At 39.8% G+C, this 10759-nt stretch overlaps 1 protein-coding gene and 1 long non-coding RNA gene across 2 annotated transcripts in view; one reads left to right on the forward strand and one right to left on the reverse strand.

The window, feature by feature from the left end:
* Nucleotides 1-10759, reverse strand: part of LOC110046797 (uncharacterized) — a 233244-nt gene that overhangs the window by 61826 nt on the left and 160659 nt on the right. The gene's annotated exons all lie outside the window — the stretch shown is intronic.
* LOC149114191 (uncharacterized) lies at nucleotides 1160-2365 on the forward strand. Its single transcript, XR_016206607.1, has 2 exons — nucleotides 1160-1505; nucleotides 1791-2365. It is a non-coding gene; the product is annotated as an uncharacterized LOC149114191 (long non-coding RNA).

The following is a 10759-nucleotide window of genomic DNA, read 5'->3' on the forward strand; positions in this document are numbered from 1 at the left end:
ACCATGTCACCGAAAATCAGGTAGAAATGAAATTAGAAGACTACCATCTAAGGGACCGTTCATTTTTTATGAGGGAGTGGGGGCTGGTGGGATTTGGGAAGCACCATTTAAAAATCGCATGACCCCCCCTCAGCTTACCAATTTTTTCACATGGCCCCCCCCCTTATAGCGGTCATTTTTTGGGATGACCCCCCCCCAAAAAAAAAAATTGAACAAACAATATTTAGATTTCAACTTTTTTAATATTTCTCTATTATCCCCCTACTTCACGTTATTGTGCTCACTGTGAAGACAATATTTACAATCCCTATACTACAGAGAGCTGTTGTTTAAAAAACAAATCAAAAGAAAGAGAAGTCAATTTCGGATCTCCTAGTTATGGCTTGCCCTGAGCGTGTGGCATTTAGCCTCTCATTGGCATCTTTCTCATCTGAATTGATGGATGCAAGAATGACGTCACCTGAGTCATCTTCTCCCCCAGAGTCAATGGTATCACTGTCATACTTATCATTGTCACTTTCATCCGTTTCACTGCTGTCAGCACTTGCCCTGTTGTCATTTTGTATCAATGTCCTGGCATTTCTCAGTGTTGGTTGGCTAGCTCTGAGAGGACTCTTCTGCAGCAAGCATGAATGTCTTACAATTGCCTTTCTCACTCTTGCTGCTTTTCAAAATGTTGCTTCAGCCCGAGGTGGTTGAAGTACTTGTTTAGTTCTGGAACACGTAGCTTTTTAAGCTTGGTTACATCTTCGCACAACTCAGTCCAAGGATAATTCTCATATGATTTATCTTTTGCGTCCCTACTTAACTTTGCCTTTTCTTCTGCTCTCTTTTTCCTTTTAAATTCCAGCACTTCAAGATACTGAAAATAATCCACCAGAAACTTTGATTTGACAATAAACTTGCCTGCAAATAGAGCAACGCTCTCTGGGTCAGATAAAACCAGCCTGCCACTTCCATGCTCTTTCTTCGCTTGGACCCTTGGCTGCCAGCCATCTGGATCTCGCCCTTCTTTTGGGGTCTTCTGGTAGGAGAGGTAGTGGTATTCCGGTAGGCAGGAATGGTCAGGAACTGGTTTAGGGTATATTTCTATGGGTGGTCCAGTCCATTTACAACAAAAAGAACAAATTTCTCCTACCTTTTCTCGGCAGGACAACTTTAGAAACTCCCTGTAGTTCTCCCCCTCCTCATAGTGCTCATTCATAAACTTCTCAATCTTACGGGAGTAACAGTGGCCTAGAACAGAGTCTTTCCTTGCTCCTGCATTGTGATACTGAACCAAGTACGAAGTGTTGTGAAAAAACTGGAAATCTGTGGATGTGGTGTGTGAAACACATCGTTACATTTAACTTACAGATGTCTTTATTTGGAAGGTTTTTACCTCTACTCTAGTGATAGGCATTTGTGACCCCTGTTGGAACAAATGGCATTCTAAAGGAATTTTGCAAAGCCACGAGAAACGATCGTTAAAACAGAAAGCTGTTGAAGTACAAGAAGATGAGCCGGTAAGTGTTAATTTTTGGTCAGTGTTCCTATTTTTATCTTGACATTAAAAACGCATGTATGCTTCACTTTTATAATGAGAAACTTCTGTATTTTCCTATTGTGAAGATAGCACCTAAAACTGTTTGAACATTTTTACAATAGTATGTGTCTTTTAATATATCGTTTGACTCAGGTCTACATTTCACTACACGAATACAACATCAAACGGTTACACGAACCATGATCATTCAATAATATCAGTTCAATATAATAAATAAAAAAAATCGTCTTTCCTTTTCTGGTAGGTCACTAGTTCCTCCTCTGCTGATGATACAACCATACCTCAGGGTCTCCGGAAAACAAGCCTTGGCTGTATTGTTAATCCAATCGGGAAAAGAGCGCATTACTACATGAGCATCATGAAAGAGGCTCATTCCAAAATACGCTATAATGGCGAAAGCGACGAGTCGTTTAAGAAAAGGTTTACAGCTGAACGATCCAGGCAGTTTGACATCTTACAAGCAAAAGAAGCAATCTTTCTAGGTGCGGATGGCTGTTCAGAAAGGGCGAGTGAGTTTTCCATGCCAGGGTACCAGTTGAAGCCCAGTGATGGAAGAAAACTGAACTTCTCCATCAAAGAGCACAGAGCAATGGTGGAAAAGTTGAATGTCATATTGAAAGATGTAAAGGAACACGATTCCACACTCTTTCAGTCCAATGGGCTTGCGAAGAATTTGCCCACAGTTTTAATGTAAAACAGATCAAATGTATAGAAGCTAAGTTTACAACGGTCACGCAGGACATGGAAGCATTAGAAAATAAGAGCAATTATAACAGCATATTCAAGGGCATACTCAAACATGCACAGCACATCAACAAAACGAGAAGGAAAAAAGAAAACCGCAGAAAGTCAAATGAAAGAAAGAGGAAGCGGACTGAAAACAACGTCCAACGAGTTTATGGAATCTGTGTTGGAAACCCGCTAGGAAATGATCTTCCACAATGCCTTGTGCACCCTCCTAGAACGGCCGTTCCGGAAGGGTGTATTAAAGTTGAGGATGTTGCCACGTCGTTATTTAGAAGAGATGGGCCATGCATCGCACAGCTCTTGGAAGGGAATTATTTTACCAATGTTGCAAGAAGCAGAATCACCACAAACCTTGAGCAGGAAGTCAGAGATTATGTTTACACCCTCATGTACCCTGAAGAGTACACTCTGACGGAAAGCATTGCTACTTCTTGCAGCATTGGTGAAAGAGACTCCCATAGCAGCACAAGCGGCGACGAAGAACTCGAAGACAGCGAAGATGAAGATGAGTGCCAGTGAAAGTTGCATTCGAAAATAACAGTGTTAAATACTTCTTTTCAGTAGCTACAAATGCTTTTTGTCGCCAAACATTTTTTATAAAGGAGAAGGAAAGTTTGTAATAAATTTGTATCCTGCCTTCTGTTTATTCTATAGCAATTTTTTTGATATCCAGACATGATGCCATTTTAAAGTTTTACTAAAATATTTCACTTGAGCCCCCCTTTTTCCCTTATTTTTTTGGGATGGCCCCCCCTCAAAAGCTATTTTTTTTCGCATGGCCCCCCCCAAATCCCACCAGCCCCCCCCTACCTTATAAAAAATGAACGGTCCCTAAGAAGGCTGCGGGAAAGGACAATCTTAGATTGTGAGCAATTCCTTTGTCACGAATACGATCGCACGTGCTAGTTGAACATATTAATTTATTTATTTCGTAAAAAAAATTCAGTTCCTGGTTATTAGCTGTACGTACCGTGCAGGCAAGAAGAATTACTTACCATCCTGGTCTGTTCTAACAACAATAACAGGGTCATTGGCTGGTCCATTTCCTTTTACAGTAGATGCAAACACTGTGATATTGTAGTTGACGTACTCCTTTAGTTCTGTCAAATTCTTTTGACGATCATTGGCACCAACCAAAACACTTCCATTGTCATTCTCTGTTTGTGAGTGGTAAGTAATAGTGTAACCCGTGATGATACCATTCTGTTTATCAGCTGCAACTTCATCCCACGTGACTAAGATGCTTGTTGAGCTGCTGTTCTGTCCTCTCACATTTTGTGGGGCGCCATCGGGTTCTGATATAGAAATTCGGAATCCATTTATTTTGCAATGACTGTAAGTTTAATTGACAACAATGCAGTGTAATTGTTTACTAAGTGCGCCCTCAGAATACCATGTGTAATGCATTGCGTGACTTCAGTTGTATATGTTGTGGTCAGCCTTTAAGTTCTACTTCAGTTCAGTAATCACGTTTTTACACCAATCTAAGGGACCGTTTTATCATCCATGAACTGAATCCGTTCATGATAAAAACGTGAACTGATGTTTGTGAGCAATGCTCTCCATCGTACATTTTACCCTAGTACATACTTCGCAGACAATAATGACTTTGGAACCACTGCTCAATAATATGCGGAATTAACCAATCAGGATGGAGCTTTAACTTACACAGCCGTACACAAATTCGAAATTAGCCAATCAGAAGCCGTGTCTACTGTCCTGATATCGTGTGATATCAAGTCACTGACCTCATATGACTACCCCGACATGGTCACTTGGACCTGATTTCGTATGTTTTTGTAATTCGGCTACTAAGGCATGGCCCGCCTAGCTTAGCCTTTGCTAGTTGCGGGCATGTCCTTTTTTTGTAACATATAATTTGAAAATAATTAAGTGTATAGAGTGTAATTTGGGTACGGTAAAATACCTAATCGATTTCAGTTGCATATCAGGCTCGTTTTGTCTCACCATGGTTACTTTAGCTCGACCAAACCCGCCTGAAGGTTCGCCAAAGCGTCACAAAAAGGTACGATTAGGTGAATATCGCGTCACTGACCTTCCAATCTACTATATCATAAACTGCGCGAAAAAACACTGCACATCCATAACTGGATTTTCCGACACTAAATATTTCAAAGTATATAACAAATTGAAGTAGCGTAATTTGTTTCATGTTTAAATTTATAAAATTACTGAGATACTACGCGCGCTCCAATTGGTCGATGGATGTGTCTAGATGAGAGTCTGTAAACACGGTTGTAACGATTTAGATTCGCGCGTATTTTTGAAAAGTATTTTATACCAGCGCGAGAGAACTTAAATCCGCGTTTCCAGAGGCTCATCTAAACACTTAGGGGATTAGGAGAATTCTCGAAAGCTATGCAAACCCGCGACTGCGTCCCGGATTTGCATAACTGCCTCGAATTTTCCAAATCCCCCTCGTGTTTAGATGAGGTTGGGCGAAAACGTAACCTAATTTTCACACTAGGAAGGATCTTCTTGCACTCGCGATTGTCTCTTCAAATCCGATCAAACCAGTCCCGTTCCTAGAATCTTTGTTTCCTACTGTGCAAACTTTAGAAACGAGCGACTCCCGGGATTCCGTTGCAGGTTCGATTTTGATTGGTTTCAAATTAATGAAAATGACCTGAAGTACAAAACTAGAGAGTCGACTGAGTCACGTTTGCCATCTAGCCAAGCCCAGTTCAGCCACAAGTCCGATATATTATAAAAAAAAAATAACGGGATAAGTATTCTTGGGTAGTGGTCGTTCACTATGTGTAATGTGAGAGGAAGTGGACAGCAGAAAATGTGCGTTCATTTCTTTTATGCTACTAAATCACTAGGAACTTCGATCAAACAGAGGTTTGTCAAGTCCCTCAACTATCTCTTCTACTCGTGCTCAAAACATTTATTGAGGGAGAGTTAAAACAGGGGTAAGCCAATTAACCCCACCCATAGCCTGCGTAGCAAGAGTTCCGTGGGGTTTGGAAGCAAAGAAAGACCGAGGAACGGGATTTTCGGTGTTTTGTCTGCGCGGAAAATGGGGCGAGAGCCAAAAAAAAAAAAAGAAAGAGGGGGGTGGGAGAGGGGAAGGAAGGAAACGCTTGGATTTTGAAAACCTCCGTTAGCCAGCTAACGGGGCTCGTGATTGGCTGGGCGAATCCAATATTATGGACATGTGTCGATCAAAGGTATTTTAATGCCTTTGAGTGCCAGACAAAATGGGAAGACGCGTTCGAAGCTGGTTTACAAAACGCGTTAACTTTTCTCGCTGAACGAGGATTTAGTCGTCAGCTTCGACAGTACGGTAGAAATCGTGTAGTGCAATGCCGACGCTTTGGTTTTTCGAAGCCTGCACATTATTGCAGAAGAAAGCGCGACACAATTTGCAGCTGTTCTCTTAATTTTAACATCACTTTCGTGAATGCCGCATGCGCCAAGGACAAGATAATAAACCACGGAACAGGAAATTCGCACTACTGCGTGGGAAAACCTTCTAATTTCGTCTGGCTTTTTACATGGCAACATGTTGTCGTAGTCTGACATTTCATTTGAAGCATTTTCGTTGACAGTATTTAGAACCTCTGGGTACAATTCTGAATGATTTGTTATAGTGTTAGCTGCGACATGCCAGTTTTTGTTACATATTTACCTTACCAAAAATTTAGTCGTCTCGTCGCGGGGAATTCTTACGAGGATATTTTATAAACCACTTTGACTTGGAGGCCGCCTAGGGGAAGATTATCTTTATTCAGACACTGGTCAAGATTATCGTTATTTTCCCTCTCAGATGTTTGAAGCCTCTCCTGCCCAAATTCCAAAGTTTGCCGAGAAGACTTTCCGTTGTTTGTTTTTGCTGCAGGCGATAACACTCGAACCGATTTGCGGATCTGGCGTTTCCAGCAAACGCTTCTTTACTGGAATTGCCTTTGTGGGAGTTGACTTGATAATTTTACCTTGTATCGATTCCTGGACGAATGAATACAGTGATCCAAGATTTCGAATCATGCGAGCACAAGGATTACTAACGCGACTTGTATACTTCTCACATTTTAACTTTCTGGCAGATTTGTGCTAAAACTTCACCCTTGCAGTCCTTCCTTTTAGACAGATAGTAGAAATATAGCTTGATTATAAATTACCAAATTTAATTCATCAAGATTTCTCCGTTCCCACCGTGCGCTCGTTGCTTCAGACATATTTTGACAAGTAAAGTTTATTTTGGTTCAAAGTTCATTTCCGCTACGGAAGGCCGAAGATTTTATTGCTTAATTTATGACAGCCGATGACAGCACGAAATCTCAGTGTGCGCACTCAGGCATGAAAGGCCAAGTGGGCGGTTTTCAAAACCCAGGGGTTTGTCTGCAAGCGTTTCCTTCCTTCCTTCCCCTCCCCTCCCCCCTCTTTTACTCGCTCCATTTTTCGCGCTGCTCCCGAAACCCACAGAAACGCTTGCTGCGCAGGCTACCCCACCCATAGCACCTTTTGGCGTTGTCGAGTACACTTTTACGCTTTTGTAAGACAACCTAGCTTACTCGAAACAGCTGTATACGCCAGATAAACTGGGCAGATAGACTTATCTACAGATTTGAAGTAGGTCCAGTTTAAAAAGAGAGCAAATGGACAAAAGAATAGCAATCTGACTGCTTCTTGTTTCGTCATTTCAGTTGGTTCTCTTTCTTCCTTTAAAAAAAAACTAATAATCATAACTATAGATAATAAAGGAAAAACTGAACAAAAAACCGCCAGTTTATCAACTCAGTGATGTTTTTTGGAATATGTTGAAGTATTAAGCCATAAAATATGGTTCGAGATAACCTTAGAAAACCTTGATGAAAGCCTCAATAACAAAATGACACCCTTCGCGCTGTTACCATGACAACAGTTTTGCCGCTGGTGCTGTCTTAATAAGAAATGATATTCCCAGTCTTTGTCGTAAACCAAGAACCATCTACCCAACCCAATCTAATGATGGGAGTTAAAGACAATATGGGAACTATGTCTTTGCTTCACTTTAGAGGTTGCAAATGGGGATATTTTTTTTTTTTAACCAAAAGAGACTGGAGCCGAAACAGTTGCTATGGCAACAGCACTAAGGGTGTCATTTTGTTTCTTTTGTGATGCTCATTTGTGGTGCCAACTTTCAAGAACACTGCTTCAATATTTCTAGAGATATTGTTTATTTAGTATTTTACCATTTTTTACTTGCAAACGATATGACGCCATCACTACTCTAATTTGCATAATAGAAAAACGTCAATATCTCTAAAACAAAAAAAGATATTTCAAAAAGAAAAACGCCATTCTTCTGTAATTGGAAAGGTCTTTCTAGACTTTCTAGTAAGCAGAAATTTTTTGTTATGCCATTTACACTTTAAGGTCTTCCTCAAGTCTTTAAATTACATGTTGTAACTGAAATGGGTTACCATGGAGAGAGAAAAACTCGTCACAATACAGTTCACTTCTACTCTTTACCTATTAGCCGTTTTTTGTCACAGCTGTGTTCGCTCCAGTTTAGTTGATGCTTTCAAATACGTGGAAACAATGAATATGCGTCTCTCTCAGGGAGAAAGCGGGCCTCTGTATAAACATAAACTTCTTTCATCGCTTTTTCTAAAGGCAGAAGGTCAATAACTCATGACGTTTAAAAATGCCCGAGTTATAACTTCCTCACATTTGAAGTTTTTTTTAGGAGCAAGAGCTTTTCCGTCCGTGTTTTTGAATAATGCTGTTAGAATACGCGTCCCTATTAGTATCGTAAAATTGGGGGCAGGTCTGTAGCTGTCCAAACACTGTTTGTTTTTGGCTCACGAAACAATACATAAATGATCTAAACAATGCCCCTATCTCTTGAAACAACAGAAGCTACAGGTTACCAGAAACAACAAAAATACAGGTCGGGAAGAAGTGCTGGACTACTCCAAAATTGGTCAAGAAATTTAACCGTAGATTCAAAAGTAGATTTAAACGGGAAACTTACTAAGATGACCTCCAATTTAACTCCAAGTGAGGATAAACAGTAAAACGTCCTTGGTTTTAATAATTAGTTAATAAAACTGAAAATTTGGATCAATAACTAACATGTTGACAATCATAAAATAACTTTAAAAAAGGAATACAGTTCCAGATGAGATCAATTTTCACTGCGAGCTGTCAAAGGCAGCTGGAACAGTAGACTTATCGTCAAAGACTGGCAAAGAGTAAGCTTTTGGGGATTCCTGTCATTAATTACAGCCACTGCCTTATACTATGAAAGGAACTGCATGGAACCTTAAACGAGCTACGTCACGGTTTGTTCATATTGATTCTCTCCGCCTCAATTTTTCAAATTCGTCGTTTGTAATCCATGTTAATCTTCTCCATCCTTAGCCATCCCTTCTCCTCTATGGTTTATCATTATCTCTTTGGTGTTTTTCTATCTTATTAGACTGTTATTTTTAGGTTTCCTACCATTTAAAGGTAATTTTGTATGTGTCCAAAATAACTCAAAATACCGTGACTGAGCCCCTTTAATCACAACATGACACTTTGTTCGGCATCAAGCAACAAATGCCCCTAAAAATGTAACTTGACTCTATTCTGTGCAAAAACGTTCCAAACAGCTGATTGAAGATCATATCAAAATAGATGTTGTAAAACAGTACGAGAAATTTTGCTACTTAGTTTTGTTAAATTGAGGTTCTCGTTTTACTTACAAACGCACAGCCTAGCTTCTCATTGGAGGGCGTCTAGCTGAAGTGAGTACCAGCTTTGACTAAGTTGTCAACCTATGCGGCAGATCAGAATGATTACAAAACGAAAGAACAACAGTTAACATCACAATGAAAAGAGAGATTTCTTTTGTCTACTAAGCTGTTTGTTTAGCCGTCTGAGAGCTACACAAAGATATCTGAAAGAGAGCCTCATGTTATTTTCCGTTAATTCTGCTAGCGGGCAGTTGTCATCTGTATTGTTCGCGGAATTTTCAAATCATGCACCTGTCAGAGCAAACTCTTATTTGTACCTGAAATTAAACAAACATCACTCACTTTTCTGAGACAATCATCTAAACTAAATCTCTTTTATCTTGATTTTTTTTAAATAATGCAAATGTCATTATCGTATGGAACCCAACGGTGAATTAAACGTCTTTTGCACGGAGACTTAGGTGCGAAGCAGAGTAAACACCCACATGTAGGAACAAGTGGATTAAGAACATCAGGCTGAAAGTTAGCCAATAGAGCATCATATATATAAGAACGAGTTCAGCCTAACAAATACTACATGTTCTTATATGTCGTATATCTAAGAAAGAGGGTGCCAGAATACAAAGGCATTCTTATTAAAGTACTATGGTATGATTACAATCATACAGTTTCATACGGGTTCAATTTGTAATTAATTTGCAGGAATGAGTTTTTCAAAAAGCTGAAATTGCACGAGCCGCTTCGACGACAATGGATACTGAAGGAAATAGAACGTTAACGTTAATGAAGACGCCAAAAAGGAAACGTACTAGGGAAACAAAAAAGGAACACAGATGAGTCACCTAACGTCAAAATATAATACGGATTGCAAAATAAAAAAAAGGGGATTAAGTCGAAAGGGCAAGTGGAACAGGAAACAGGGAACGCATACTGGATCGCAGGTACCTTTTTTCGAGCATCCCTTATTTGTTTGCTCACCATTCACTTGTGTGTGTCTGTGTGCCTTTCGAATTAGTTCCTGACTCCTTAAGGACAATTTTTTCAACTTCCCAACCTTGTTCTCAGGGCCTTTTCCCCTGCTCGGCGCCGCGGCCCCAAGCAATGAAAAGGCCCTGGGAAGGAGGTTGTCAGCTTCCTTGTTTGCGACACCATCGTTCTAAACCAGACGTTTGATGGGCAGAAATGTCAATGAAAGAAATTGCTCAATTTTTCGTCAAAATGAAGAGTAATATACAGACTTTACTTGGGAGTTTGACATGACCTCTGCATAGAAATATCACAAGTTAAAGAATCGACACATATGGAGGATATTACATGGTCGAGCGGATATACGATATTTATCTTCGAGTGTTGACACGAGAAGATAAAGTTCGAATCTCAAAGCGACCATGTAATTTTCTTTTTATTTTATAAAATATTCACAATACATAACGACGTTTGTGGTGATTTTCCGAAGGTTTCTGACCACTTTCCGAAGATTTTCGAAGATATTCCAAAATTTGTCCAAAGTCCAGGCGAACGTTTCCACACATTTTCCGATGATTTCCGAACATTTTTCGAAGATTACCCAATATAACCGTAAATTGCCGAAGACGACCGAAGAAGATCCGAAGATGTTTCGATCATACACCAACAAATCCACGTGTAGTTAAAATTACCGAACACAGTTTTCACGCGCGCTCTTGCTAATGTAATTCAGCGTGCGCACAAGGATTGCAAAAAGAAAAAAACAAAACAAAATAATAATAAATAAAATAAAAAAAAAATTTAAAAAATG

This window comes from Orbicella faveolata, unplaced genomic scaffold, assembly GCF_042242905.1.
Source record: "Orbicella faveolata isolate gen_17 unplaced genomic scaffold, um_ofav_v1 contig_14, whole genome shotgun sequence".
Taxonomy (NCBI): Eukaryota; Metazoa; Cnidaria; class Anthozoa; order Scleractinia; family Merulinidae; genus Orbicella; species Orbicella faveolata.